Source organism: Zingiber officinale, chromosome 2A (genome assembly GCF_018446385.1).
Source record: "Zingiber officinale cultivar Zhangliang chromosome 2A, Zo_v1.1, whole genome shotgun sequence".
Lineage (NCBI taxonomy): Eukaryota > Viridiplantae > Streptophyta > Magnoliopsida > Zingiberales > Zingiberaceae > Zingiber > Zingiber officinale.
This window is the reverse complement of record NC_055988.1, coordinates 51746568-51761829: the sequence shown is the minus strand read 5'-3', so window position 1 is coordinate 51761829 and position 15262 is coordinate 51746568.

Here is a 15262-nt window from a genome sequence, read left to right as displayed (position 1 = left end):
ACTCTTTTTATTCATCAAAAGCTTTTATTACATTTTTTGTTCATAACTTCTTCTCTTAAAAGGCCAGGTAGGTTGTGACTACTCCTGCCATAAAGGACATGATAGCAGTAGTCATCATCAACCCAACCTGTATCGACTTGCCCAGATCATTCTGGGGTGGATCAGGCATTATCGGAGGTTGAATCTCCGATGCCTCTTCCGGGTCGATTATTGTCTCTTCATCCATTCCCTCGTCTTCTTCAACATGTTCGTCCGGTTCCATCGGGTCTTCGTTTAGTTCCCCCTCGAGGTTGTTCAGTCCCCACTCGAAGTCTATTATATCGTTGGGGTTGAAACTCATTTCCATGTATTCAGCAAGGTTAAATTCATCCTCGCCCATCTCAGGAAACTCGTTCTCTCCTTCATAATATTCCATAATTTCTGAATCTTCATCTTCATTATCGTCCGAATTCCCTTCCTCGATTTCCTCGAGATCTTCCTCTCCGAACTCGCCGTGTTCCGGAGATTCCGAGTCGCTCACATAGTTGTCAAAGTATTCCAACATATCGGGTTCATCCGCGAACTCGAGGTATTCGCCAAAATATTCTACATCCTCGGGATCGTATTCGAACGGGATATAGTCCATTTCTACAAGATTTTAAAGATTCATTATTCCTCTTATGTTATAGCCTAAGGTTCTTGTATCTAGGCTACCATTCATGCATCCTAGAATATCACCTACTTATCATCATGCATCATTTTCTAGGGTATAACTTAAGGTATCCTTCCTAGGCTACCATTCATGCATCCTAGAGTATCATACTATTTTTAACACATACTTGTCATCATGCACCCTTCTCTAGGGTATAGCTTAAGGTATCCTTCCTAGGCTATTATTCATGTATCCTAGAGTATCAAACTAATTTTTGCATATAAATAAATTAAGCAACTGTACTTACTTGGAGCGACAGGAAGGAGCTTGATGTGTGTGTAGTGAGCTGGCAAAACTTGGCTCTGATACCACCTGTAACGCCCATCCTTCTTACCCAAGGGCGGCGCTACGATCTTATACTACTTACGTACATGCTTTAGTTATACTATAACAGCGGAAAATTTTAAATCATTCCTTTTATTTAAATAAGCAAGATATCACATATTCTGATTAGTTCGAATGTGCATATATTGATCATATAACTAAACATATTAATTTGTCCGAATCGTTCTTGCCGAGCCACCACAACACACATCACTATCTGCTCCTCCTGCTGCTCCGTCGTTCCGAATATCCGTCCCCCATATCTGCGGTACAAGGAAAGTAAGCTATGAGCACTCATGGCTCAGTAAGTTCCTTTCCTACTCACTAAAACCGAATTCATATCATTGCATATCAATATCATGCGAGGTATCATAAGCATACGACATACAAGGGTATCATATTCATATTCATATAATATCACATGACATTATATCTAATCATTAGATAATTCAAGCACATATGTAGGCAATGCATCATGAATTTGAAAACTTATACTTATAAGTACTTGAAATCATCATTAGAGGGGATCCCGGTTTGTACCACATACATAATGCGCGCGCTTCATAGGTAGGTCCAAGGTAGCAAGTCTTGAACCCTACCATGCATACATACTAGGCCCGAGTCTTACTCCATCGACCTAGGGCATTCAGAGGCCCATTATTGACGAGGCCCGAGTCTTACTCCATCGACCCCGGGGCGTTTACGGAGCCCACCCTTGGAACAAACCATACAAAAATAACTTATCATGCATAACTATCATATCATGTCCCTAACAATCTTTCATGCATTTCCTTTTTCATTTCTTTTCATTATGTATAGCATTTCCTATGCTATAACATATCATGGCATATTACATAATATAATTTCATTTCTTCTCATTATGTACAGCATTTCCTATGCTATAACATATCATGGCATGTTACGTAACATAATTTCATTTCTTCTCATTATGTATAGCATTTCCTAGGTTTCTTTCCCTTTTTCTTTTATTTTCCTTCATGGCCGAAACCTACCAGTCCTTAAGCTAGGTTTCTTAAGTGGCCTAAAGCATGGAAAGCCTAAGTAAATATCATGGCAAAAGTTACTAAGAACATCATACACAAAATTGGATCATAAACAAGCTAGGACTCTTGTGATCTTACATGTCTTATATCATGTAACTAATTTTCTACATTCCAATTAAACCTGAGAGCATTAATCAATTTTCATATCATAATATCACAGAAGTCTTGAGCATATTAATATTTTTGTTTAGGCTAATCTAAGCTATCCCTTTTATCATGGCCGAAAAAAAAAACCCTAAAAAGAGTTCATGAGTTTCTAGCAATGTGAACACCCTTTAAGAAACTTTATATCCTATCATAGGAGCATGTTTATTTAAATTTTTTTGAATGTCTTTCTAACCCTTAACCTTTCTGGTCCGAAGCATACAAGTGAGTTTTCTTTTGGTTCCAATTAATTTCCAAGCAAGAAAACCATAGAAAGGTCCTTAGCATTTCATAGAGGGAACCTTGCACTAGTTTGGTTAGACAATAATTTTCCTAACCTCTTTACAATATTTTTGGTTGAATTTCTAGGGCTAAATACTCCTCTGATCATGCATCATATGTGTATAAAAACATAGGGGAAAACTTTCTTACAAGACATAGAAAAATCATCATGAAGAGAGGACTTATACAAGTATTCCTAGATTGAAAAAAAACCCTTTTGAATCCGAATTTTCTTAAATTTGTTTCTAGCTTTAAAAATCCTCATAAAAAAAAAATCTGAAAATACATAAGAAGCCTTGTACCACAGGTGAGGGGAAGCTTACCTTCTTTGCTTAAGTTTTCTAGAGTTGAGAACTTGCTTGTGGACCTTTCTTCCTTGCTTGCTTTGCTCGGCACCAATGGAGGAAGAAGTGGCTAGGTCTTTTGGTGGAGAGGAGGAGGAAGAAGAGGAGGCTTCTTCCTCTTGTGTTGCTCGGCAACAAAAAGAAAGAAAGAAAAGAGGGAGTGTCTCGGCACCTCTAGGAGAAGAGGAGGAGAGTGAGTTGAGGATGAAGCCACCCCTCCATGCCTATTTATACTAAAATGAGAGGAGGAAAACTTGACTTGATTCATCCTCCTTATTTATTTCTCCTCTTTAATGATAAGAATATTCTAGAGAAATGCTTCTTGAGTTCTCTCTTTTCTTTCCTTTAATTTCTCTCTTTTCTTTCCTTTAATTAAAATTCCTATCTCTCCTCTTACAATATCCTCTCCTATCACACTTGGTTAACATATGCATGCATCCACAAGAGAACCAAGGATCAAAACTTGGTTATGTATATTTTTACTTCCTTTTCCTTTTAAGTAAAAAGAATCCTTTCTTATTCTTAACTACTTAGTCCTTTCTCTCCTTATCAATAATTCTCCTATCCCCTTTGATATCCTATACATGTTCCTTACAAGAGGTCCAAGGTTCAATCCTATTTCTCTTCTAACATATTATTGATATTCTTTTATACATAATAATTCATATATCACCATATTATGCATTATGCATAAATATTTCATACACATATATATTATCTCATATTCCTTCCTTTTGTTTACATTAATTCCATGTATTATAAATATAGATGATTTATATTCTCAACTTTATTTTCTTTCATAAAGTTTTAATCATCTAAATCCTTCCCATCTTAATATTCAACTTAGAATATTTACACCTTCTTTTCACTACCTTCAAATTCTCATTATCCTTACTTTCTTATCTAGGCTTTCTAGGGGTGTTACAATATGCTAGTCTTATTGCATTAACATTGTCCCTCAATGTTAACACTCGACTAGGAATGATTAAGAGTAGTGTTCCCTATATCATCTCACTATCGGTTCAACTAACCGATTGATATAGGTGAGAACCTTCTACTCAAGGACGCTATTACACTTAGTTTATTTGGCACTAATACAAGTAAGTATAATAACCAAAAATAAATGTCTTTATTTATATAAGAATATGATACAACAAGTCTATAATACAATCATCAAATGATTGGCTCTAGCGCTCTAACTAACAATCTCCCACTAGCACTAGTGCCAATCAGTGTAGGCTCTAAGCCCCAATGACCTAGTGTGACCATCATGCTTCCTCTGTGCCAAAGCCTTGGTCAAGAGATCTGCGATGTTAGCCTCTGTAGGTATTCTACAAATCTTCACATCTCCTCTCTCGATAATCTCTCGAATGAGATGGAAGCGCCGTAGTATGTGTTTGGTCCCCTGGTGTGAGCGAGGTTCCTTCGCCTGTGCTATAGCTCTATTGTTGTCACAAAAGAGCTCAATAGGGTCAGCAATACTGGGAATCACCCCAAGTTCAGTGATGAACTTGCGGATCCAAACTGCCTCCATTGCTGCCTCTGATGCAGTAATGTACTCGGCCTCTGTCGTAGAATCAGCTACTGTGTCCTGCTTCGAACTCTTCCAGCTCACAGCACCACCATTTATGCAAAATACGAACCCTGACTACGATCGATAATCATCCTAATCGGTTTGGAAGCTAGCATCACTGTAACCCTTTACAGCTAGCTTGTCATTGCCTCCATATATCAAGAAATATTCTTTAATTCTTCTTAAGTACTTAAGAATATTTTTGACCGTTATCCAGTGACTTTCACCTGAATCTGACTGGTATCTGCTCGTCATGCTCAAAGCATACGAGACATCAGGTCGAGTACATAGCATGGCGTACATGATAGATCCTATGGCTGAGGCATAAGGGATCTGATCCATGTGGTCTCTCTCCTCTGTAGAAGAGCGACCTTGAGTCTTCGAAAGACTCATGCCATGTGATATCGACAGAAATCCATTCTAGGAGTTCTGCATGGCAAACCAAAGGAGTACCTTGTCAATGTATGTACTCTGACTTAGGCCAACCAATCTCTTAGATCTATCTCTATAGATCTGTATCCCTAGAATGCGGGATACCTCACCTAAGTCCTTCATTAAGAAGCAACTCCCTAGCCAGGTCTTGACAGACTGAAGCAAAGGGATATCCTTCCCAATGAGTAGTATGTCATCCACATACAATATGAGGAAGACAACTATATCCCCTACAACCTTCTTGTAGACACAAGGCTCATCTTCGTTCTTGATGAAACCAAACTGTTTGATTGCATCATCGAATCGAAGATTCCAGCTCCGAGAAGCTTGCTTTAGTCCATAAATGGACTTATACAGCTTACATACTCTGCTAGTATGTTGTGGATCTACAAAACCCTCAAGTTGTGTCATATACACATCCTCGAGTAGGTTTCCATTCAGAAACACGGTTTTGACATCCATCTGCCATATCTCATAGTCATGGTAGGCTGCAATAGCAAGCATGATCCGAATGGACTTAAACATCGCTACTGGAGAAAATGTTTCATCATAGTCAATACCATGAATCTGCTTGAAACCTTTAGTTACCAAGCGACCCTTATAGATAAGTTCATCCATGTCAGTCTTTCTCTTAAAGACCCACTTACACCCAATGGATTTTACACCTTCAGGTGGATCAACCAAAGTCCATACTTGGTTGGTGTACATGGATTCCATTTCGGATCTCATGGCCTCTAGTCATTTCTCAGAATCTGGTCTCATCACAGCTTCCTGATAAGTGGTAGGCTCATCCTCTATGAGCACAACGTCATCATGGTCAGACAAGAGAAATGAGTATCTCTCAGGCTGACGACGTACTCTATCAGACCTGCGAAGAGGTATGTCTACTTGAACTGGTTGTTATTCCTCAACTCTTTGTGGAACAACATCATCCACAACACTTTGTGGTTCCAGTTCAACTTCCATCGAGGCTTCAGTGCTATGGTCCGCATCTTGAACTTCTTCAAGATCGAACGTACTCTCACTAGTCTTTCTAAAAACAAAGTCCCTTTCTAGAAAAACTCCAGTCTTTGCCACAACTACCTTGTGCTGACTGGGAATATAGAAGTAATATCCCTTAGTTTCCTTGGGATATCTAATAAAGTAGCACTTGTCGGATTTGAGTCCTAACTTGTCTGAGACTTGACGTCGAACGTAAGTCTCACAACCCCAAATCCTCATGAAAGACACCTGGGCATTTCTCCCAGTCCATATCCTATATGGTGTCTTTATCACGGTCTTGGATGGAACTCGGTTGAATATAAAAGCTACCGTGTCTAGAGCATAGCCCCAAAGGTATGTCGGAAGATCTGTGTGACTTATCATAGATCGTACCATATCTAATAGGGTACGATTTCTCCTTTCAGATACACTATTCCACTGTGGTGTTCCAAGAGGAGTGAGTTGGGATAGAATCCCACACTCAGCTAGATAGTCACGAAACTCATGGCTAAGGTATTTACCACCTCGATCTGATCAAAGTATCTTAATACTCTTGCCAAGCTGGTTCTGTACTTCATTCTTGAATTCTTTGAACTTTTCAAAGGATTCTGACTTATGTGTCATCAAGTACACATAATCATATCTACTGAAGTCATCAGTAAATGTAATGAAGTACCTATAACCGCCTCTAGCAGCGACATTGAAAGGGTCACATACATCACTATATATAAGTCCTAACAAATCAGTCGCTCTTTAGTTGTGCCCACTAAAGGGATTCTTGCTCATCTTGCCTAGTAGGCATGACTCGCACGTCTTATAAGATTCAAAATCAAATGAGTCCAGCAAACCATCCTTATGGAGCTGGGATAAGCGCTTGTCATTTATATGACCTAAGTGACAGTGCCACAAATATGTTTTGTTCAGGTCATTTGACTTGAACCTCTTGGTATTTATGTTATAGATAGGACTTTCAAGATCTAGAATGTAGAGTCCCTTCATCAGAGGTGCACTACAATAGAACATATCTTTTAAATAAACAGAACAACATTTGCCCTTAATTATAAAAGAGAAACCTTTCTTGTCCAAACAAGAAACTGAAATTATGTTCTTAGTTAATGCAGGCACATAACAACAATCATCCAACTCTAATACAAGCTCAAAGGGCAGAGATAGAAAATAAGTCCCTACAGCAACAACAGCAACCCGTGCTCCATTGCCTACATGTAGGTCCACCTCGTCCTTCGCCAATGCCCTGCTATTTCTCAGCACCTGCACATTAGTACAAATGTGAGAAGCACATCCGGTATCTAATACCCATGATGAAGAAATAGATAGATTGATTTCTATAACATATATACCTGAAGTGGAAGTCTCACTTCGCTTCTTCTTAAGATCTTCCAGGTACACCTTGCAGTTCCTCTTCCAGTGTCCGGTCTGACCGCAGTGGAAGCAGGTAGCATCCGTGGCGACCCCTCCTTTAGGCTTCAGTGCCTTGCCTTTGCCCTTGGCTTGGGACTTTCCCTTGCCTTTGGGCTTGCCCTTGCCCTTGTGTTTCTGAACCATCAAAATAGAGTGGGTCTTAGCCTTCTTAAGGTTCAGTTCAACAGTTCTTAACATACTAAGCAGCTCGGACAATGGCTTATCAATTTCGTTCATATTGTAGTTTAGAACGAACTGACTATAGCTATCCGGCAAGTATTGTAAGATCAGGTCAGTGGCTAGCTCTTGGCCAAGCGGGAATCCCAATCTCTGTATGTTTTCTATGTACCCAATCATTTTGAGTACATATGGGCCTACGGGAGCCCCATTTGACATCTTGCACTGAAACAGTGCCCTTGAGATCTCAAATCTCTCATGCCTCGCTTGTCCTTGATACAGTTGACGAAGATGTTCAACCATATCGTAAGCGCCCATTAACTCGTGTTGCTTCTGAAGCTCAGAGTTCATGGTCGCGAGCATTAGACAGGACACATCTAATGCATCATCTTGATGCTTCTTGTAAGCATCTTTGTCTGTTTGCATGACATTGGCAGGAGGAGCCTCCGGAATGGGCTGCTCCAGAACGTACAGTTTATGTTCCTGGGTGAGATCTATTCTCAAGTTCCTGTACCAGTCCAGGAAATTTGCTTCGTTAAGCTTGTCCTTCTCAAGGACAGAACGCAGGGAGAAAGTGTTCGTATTTGACGTCATGGTTATCTACAACAGAAAAATGCAGAAAATAAATATCATATTCTTTTAAATCATTTAATTAGGCATTTAACTAAATGATGCTCCCACTAAATTCTATAATTCATGTGGGACAAGATCCACATCATACTAACCCATGAGTTAGCTTTGACTAATACGCCCAAGATTTAGTATGATCGGTAGGTAACGATTTACCAATTACATCTCTATGCAACTCTTGTTTATAGGATCATTATCCGTAGTTATATTAAAACTTGAGTTAGCTTTGGCTAATACGCCCAAGAATTAATATAAATGTGATTTATGTCCTTAACTAAATGATGCTCCCACTAAATTCTATAATTCATGTGGGACAAGATCCACATCATACTAACCCTTGAGTTAGCTTTGGCTAATACGCCCAAGATTTAGTATGATCGGTAGGTAACGATTTACTAATTACATCTCTATGCAACTCTTGTTTATAGGATCATTATCCGCAGTTATATTAAAACTTGAGTTAGCTTTGGCTAATACGCCCAAGAATTAATCTAAATGTGATTTATGTCCTATCTTTCCAACCGTTGGAAGAATGCCTATAATTGTACTCGATCCAACCGAGTTAACTAGGAATACTCAATCTAATTGAGTTTGTATTCGCTCATGCGTTGATAAGCGGGACCAAGATTGTCCCTCCGTACCCTACCAAGATAATATGGGTTGCTTTGCTTTGGCAGATTCAACAACACATGTGATCGAGGTAGTGATAGGTATCACGGCACGGTAGGCATTAGAGTTGACGCGATTTAGATCTAATCTAATCGTCGATGTGTATCAAATACGCGATAGATCTAATCTAATTGAAAGGGTGCATCTTGTACACGATTTAGATCTAATCTAATCGTTAGGCACTAATTAATTACTAATCATGCATCACATACACACAAGCAATTAAGTAAATTAATTCGTGATTAGTCATGGCCCTACTACGATCTTCTCAAGCCAATGAGAAGACCGGATGGTCAACCTAGGGTCAACAGCTTCTCAAGCTCCTCCCTTTGACCACCTTGTGTTGCTCGCGCCCTCCTCGTAACTCCGTCTCGAGTGGACCTTCCACCGCTCCAATTTTGTACATTACAATTTTGAAACTCGAGTTACATTCGAGTCTAAACTAATTTATAACAAGAATATTCAATAGAGAAAGGCACGACGCGCAGGTCGCGAATCAAATGTACAACACGCACAACACAAATGACGGCGCACAGGCCGTAATATGAATTACAACACAAATCCAATCAAATTGGGTCTTTTGGGCCATGACTATCACAAATTATACATAATTCTAAATTATGTAATTTTCATAATTTTTTGTAATTTTAATACTAATTTTTACAATTTTTACGAGTAAAATTTCCCGGCGGTCCCATTTAGCGATTTTCGGACGCAATCACGGAACGAATCCCCTTGTGGGGCCAGGGGCAGCGCCCCTACCCGCGATCTAATCATCGCGAGTGTCCCTAAGCGATCCTATAGCGCCTTAGTCCGCTGTCCCAAAAAGTTTTGGGGCAAAACCTTGTCGTTTCGAAAAAATCTTCTCGGTAGTCGAAACCTACAAGTGTATAAACACTTGTGTTTCGCTTCTACGGAAAAATTACTCATAAAAATCCATAAAAACTTAAATTTACAGAAAATTACAAAAGCTATATTTTTCATAAAAATCAAAATAAACTCGTACAAGTCTTCGCACGTGACTCTGATACCACTGTTGGGTTTTTCGGATGGCGAAAATCGCTTTTTCGCGTCGCGAAAACCCCGAAACCCCCGGCCACCGGATCCGTGCGAAGAAAAATAAAACAAAATACGAGTACGAGTTTTTAAAGTCTAGATCTACACTAGATAAGAGTGTTACCCTCGATGCGATGCCCTTCGCTATCCCGCTAGTCCAACGGTTTGCCAGATCTCAAGATTGTCAAAGTAGACAACCCTCTATAAGTATCCACACGAACAAAATTAGGTGGAGGGGACCAAACAAAGGTGTGCTAGCACCTATGGTGTTCGGCCAAGAAAGGAGAGGGAGAGCTTGAGGAGAGCTTGAGGAAGAAGATGATGGAATGAATGAGAATTACTCACAAAATGAAACTCATCATGCAATTGATGTGGCCGGCCACATTAAGAGGAGTTGTAACCTCCATGGAATGCCAAGAGTCACAACTCTTGGTAACTCCCATGAGGTGGCATCCCACTTAAGCAACCATGATGATGTGGAGCATCATCATTGGCCCACTCAATGTCAACTCACCAATGAGGTGGCATAAAGTCAAGTCAAACTTGACTCTTCATCTTCCTCTCAAGTCAAGTCAAACTTGACTTAATCTCTCTCATGGTTGATCTAATCCAACCATTTAATTCAAGCCAATTTAATATAATGAATCTAATTCATTTAATTAAATTGATTCAATGAGTCATAATCTAAATTAGACTCATTGAACACATGAATCAACTTGAATCCAACTCAATTACGCCAATTAGGATTACTCTTAATCCAATTTGATTCATCAAATGAATCTAATCCTCTTGGTTCATCATATGAACCTAATCTCCATCTAATTGTCCATTGTGTGTGGCCCTATAGGTTCTTGTAACGTTGGCAATGCCCCTAAACCCATTTAGGAGCATAAGTAATGAGCGATATCTAGCAACACATCATTACTACCCAAGTTACAAGAATGTTGAGATCCAACATCACCTTGTGACTACTAATTGTGACTCCTCACAATATATGACAAGTGTCCTTCTATCCAAGACATCTAGATTGATCAATGTGAGGCATAGACCGTGTCATCCTCTAATCAATCTAAATCTTGAACTCCAAGTAGACTCACTAAATCAAATGAGCTCAATATCTCATATTGACTTATTTGGGCATGGTCATGCACTTCGTGGTCTCACTCTATCAAGAATATCGATGTCGCTCCCGTCATATAGGAGGGATAGATCCCATCTACATCACTCACATCCCTCTGCATAATTCGTTACATACCCAGTAATCGCCTTTATAGTCCACCCAGTTACGGGTGACGTTTGACGAAACCAAAGTACATAACTCCTTATGTAGGGAACCATGGTGACTTCAGGTCTAAGGACTAGTAGTTATACTAATAGCCATATGAGAAAGTATATGACACTCATATAACGATCCATAAGACTTTCTCATGACGGGTCATTCAGTATACATTCTCCAATGCATACCCATGTGTCAACTTGATATCTCTATATCCATGACTTGTGAGATCAAGTCATTGAGTTGACCTACATGCTAGTCTTATTGCATTAACATTGTCCCTCAATGTTAACACTCGACTAGGAATGATTAAGAGTAGTGTTCCCTATATCATCTCACTATCGGTTCAACTAACCGATTGATATAGGTGAGAACCTTCTACTCAAGACGCTATTATACTTAGTTTATTTGGCACCAATACAAGTAAGTATAATAACCAAAAACAAATGCCTTTATTTATATAAGAATATGATACAACAAGTCCATAATACAATCATCAAATGATTGACTCTAGGGCTCTAACTAACAAGGGCAACTTAGGAGCCCATCCCATGGACCATTCTTAGGGTCCGGTACAAGCCAATACAAAAGTAAAATAGCATATCATGTTCTTGTCATATCATAAAGCATAGCATGTTCTTGTCATATCATAAAGCATAGCATGTTCTTGTTATATCGTGGAGCATAGCAAATTCTTGTCATATCATGAAGAGTGTTCTTGATCCCAACTTATAGGGAAGCAACTCTATCATAAAGCATAGAGTGTTCTTGTTATGTCTTGCATAAACATAACATGGTAATCATGAAGTTCACATTTCACATAGCATATCATAGAGAGTCATTTTTATGCATAGTTGGAATCCTTTTTTTTTTCTTAGAACTTTCTACAAACCCTAATCATGACTTGGCCAAAACTTGCAAGGGTTATCGTCTTGGATCTTAAGCAACATTTTAAACAAGGAAAGCATCACATTAGTATCACATGGTACTTATCATAACATAGGAAACCTTTAGCAACATAAACCCTAGTTTTCTTGGTTTGGCCGAAACCTACATGTCATGGTTCTAGGTTTTTCAAGCAACATTTAAACATGGCTCAATTATCTAATGTTTCATGATACATAGCACCACATGTGTGACCTTTAGCAAACACAAACCCTAGTTCCTTGGTTTGGCCGAAACCTACATGTCATGACTCTAGGTCTTTAAGCAACATAAGCATGAAGAACTTAAACTACATCATATGGGAGATCATACATCATAAGAAATCATGAACAAGCATAGTTAGGTTTCAAAACTTTTCTCTAAACCTTTTTATCTATTCTTGGCCGAAACCTACATGTCATAGTTCTAACTTTTCAAGTAACATATGACATAAAAATTTAAACTAACATCATCTAAGAGATCATACATCATAAGAAGTCATGAACAAGCATAGTTAGGTTTCAAAACTTTTCTCTAAACCTTTTATCCACCCTTAGCCGAAACCTAAAGGAGATGGTTCTAACTTTTCAAGTAACATATGGCATGAAAATTTAAACTAACATCATTTAGGAGATCATACATCATAAGAAATCATAAACAAGCATAGTTAGGTTTCAAAACTTTTCTCTAAACCTTTTATCTATTCTTGGCCGAAACCTACATGTCATGGTTCTAGCTTTTCAAGTAACATATGGCATGAAAACTTAAACTAACATCATATAGGAGATCATACATCATAAAAAATCATAAACAAGCCTAGTTAGGTTTCAAAACTTTTCTCTAAACCTATTATCTATCCTTGGCCGAAACCTACATGTCATGGTTCTAGCTTTTCAAGTAACATATGACATGAAAACTTAAACTAACATCATTTAAGAGATCATATATCATAAGAAATCATGAACAAGCATAGTTAGGTTTCAAAACTTTTCTTTAAACCTATTATCTATTCTTGGCCGAAACCTAAAGAAGATGATTCTAACTTTTCAAGTAACATATGGCATGAAAACTTAGACTAACATCATTTAGGAGATCATACATCATAAGAAATCATAAACAAGCATAGTTAGGTTTCAAAACTTTTCTCTAAACCTTTTATCTATCCTTGGCCGAAACCTAAAGGAGATGGTTCTAACTTTTCAAGTAACATATGGCATGAAAACTTAAACTAACTTCATTTAGGAGATCATACATCATAAGAAGTCATGAACAAGCATAGTTAGGTTTCAAAACTTTTCTTTAAACCTTTTATCTATTCTTGGCCGAAACTTACATGTCATGGTTCTAGCTTTTCAAGTAACATATGGCATGAAAACTTAAACTAACATCATTTAAGAGATCATATATCATAAGAAATCATGAACAAGCATAGTTAGGTTTCAAAACTTTTCTCTAAACCTATTATCTATTCTTGGCCGAAACCTAAAGGAGATGGTTCGAACTTTTCAAGTAACATATGGCATGAAAACTTAGACTAACATCATTTAGGAGATCATACATCATAAGAAATCATAAACAAGCATAGTTAGGTTTCAAAACTTTTCTCTAAACCTTTTATCTCTCCTTGGCCGAAACGTAAAGGAGATGGTTCTAACTTTTCAAGTAACATATGGCATGAAAACTTAAACTAACATCATATAGGAGATCATACATCATAAGAAGTCATGAACAAGCATAGTTAGGTTTCAAAACTTTTCTCTAAACCTTTTATCCATCCTTGGCCGAAACCTAAAGGCAAGACCCTAGGTTTTTCAAGCAACATTTAAACATAGAAGCATATGTAAGCTACTTGTACTGCAGGTGAGAGGAATACTTACATCCTTTCGCTTGGTTTACTAAGAAATAGTACCCTTGCTTGAGAAGTTTTCCTAGGAAGAAGGCTCTTAGCTTGATTTCGGCAATGAGGGAAGAAAGGCTTGAATTTTCGGTGGAGGAAGGAGAAGGAGGAAGGAAGAAGAAAAAAATGAAATTTTCCTTTCATTTCTCTTATTTATGCTAAATGAAGGAAGAAGGCAAAACCATCTTTTCATTGGGAAGGAAGAAGGAAACTCAAACTTTTCCTTCTAAGTGAAAGGGGTCTTCACTTTCACCACCCTTAACTAAAATCTCCCTTCTCTTCCTAACAGCACACCCCTGCTGGGGCTACTGGTTATCACCTACAACCACTTACCAAGAGGTTCAAGGTTCAAACCTTGATCATGCCTCTTTTTGGTTCTTTTTGCTCTTTATTTTTGAAAAGTCTACATAAAGTCTATTTTAATCATGCAATAATTTATATAAAATTGTTAGGGATCCTATAGGTGTTACAAGCCTGTCCTGGATGGCCGAACCTAGGCACTCGGTCGGCCTCTTTCGCTCGATCGACCTCTACCCGCTGAACTCACACGAGCACTGCTGCGAGCCTAAATGCTTCTTTTGCTCGACCGGTTGTTCCTGCTCGACCTGTCCTGGACGACCGAACTTAGGCATTTGGCCGACCTCTTTCACTCGATCGACCTCTACCCGCCGAACTTATACGAGCACTGCTACGAGCCTAACTGTTTCTTTTGCTCGACCGGTTGTTCCTGCTCGACCTGTCCTGGACGGTCGAACCTAGGCACTCGGTCAACCTCTTTCGCTCGATCGGCCTCTACCCGCCGAACTCACACGAGCACTGCTGCGAGCCTAAATGCTTCTTTTGCTCGACCGGTTGTTCCTACTCGGCCTGTCCTGGACGGTCGAACCTAGGCACTCGATCAACCTCTTTCGCTCGATCGGCCTCTACCCACCGAACTTACACGAGTCCTACTGTTCAACCGATATTATTTCCTCCTTTGCTAGAAAAATGGGTCCCTTCTTCATAACCCGTATCAATATTCTTTACCGACTTTATCAAAATCACTTAAAAAATAATTATAAAAACTACTAAATAATTATTACGACACAACAATAATATTATATCAAATATTACATATTATAACAACTACATAATAATTTCTATATGTTATAACAATGATATAATAACTTTTGTACATAATAATTTTTACACATGGTAGCAATTACTCTTTTATTTATTATAACAACTATCAATAACTATTACAACGAGAGAGAGATTTTGACAACAAAATACACGAGGGACTGTCTTTTTAATTATTAAAAAAAACACTAATTTGATATTTCTTTTAATTTGGATCATTCTTTTGATCTTTGTCTATTAATCAACCAATGAGCAAATAA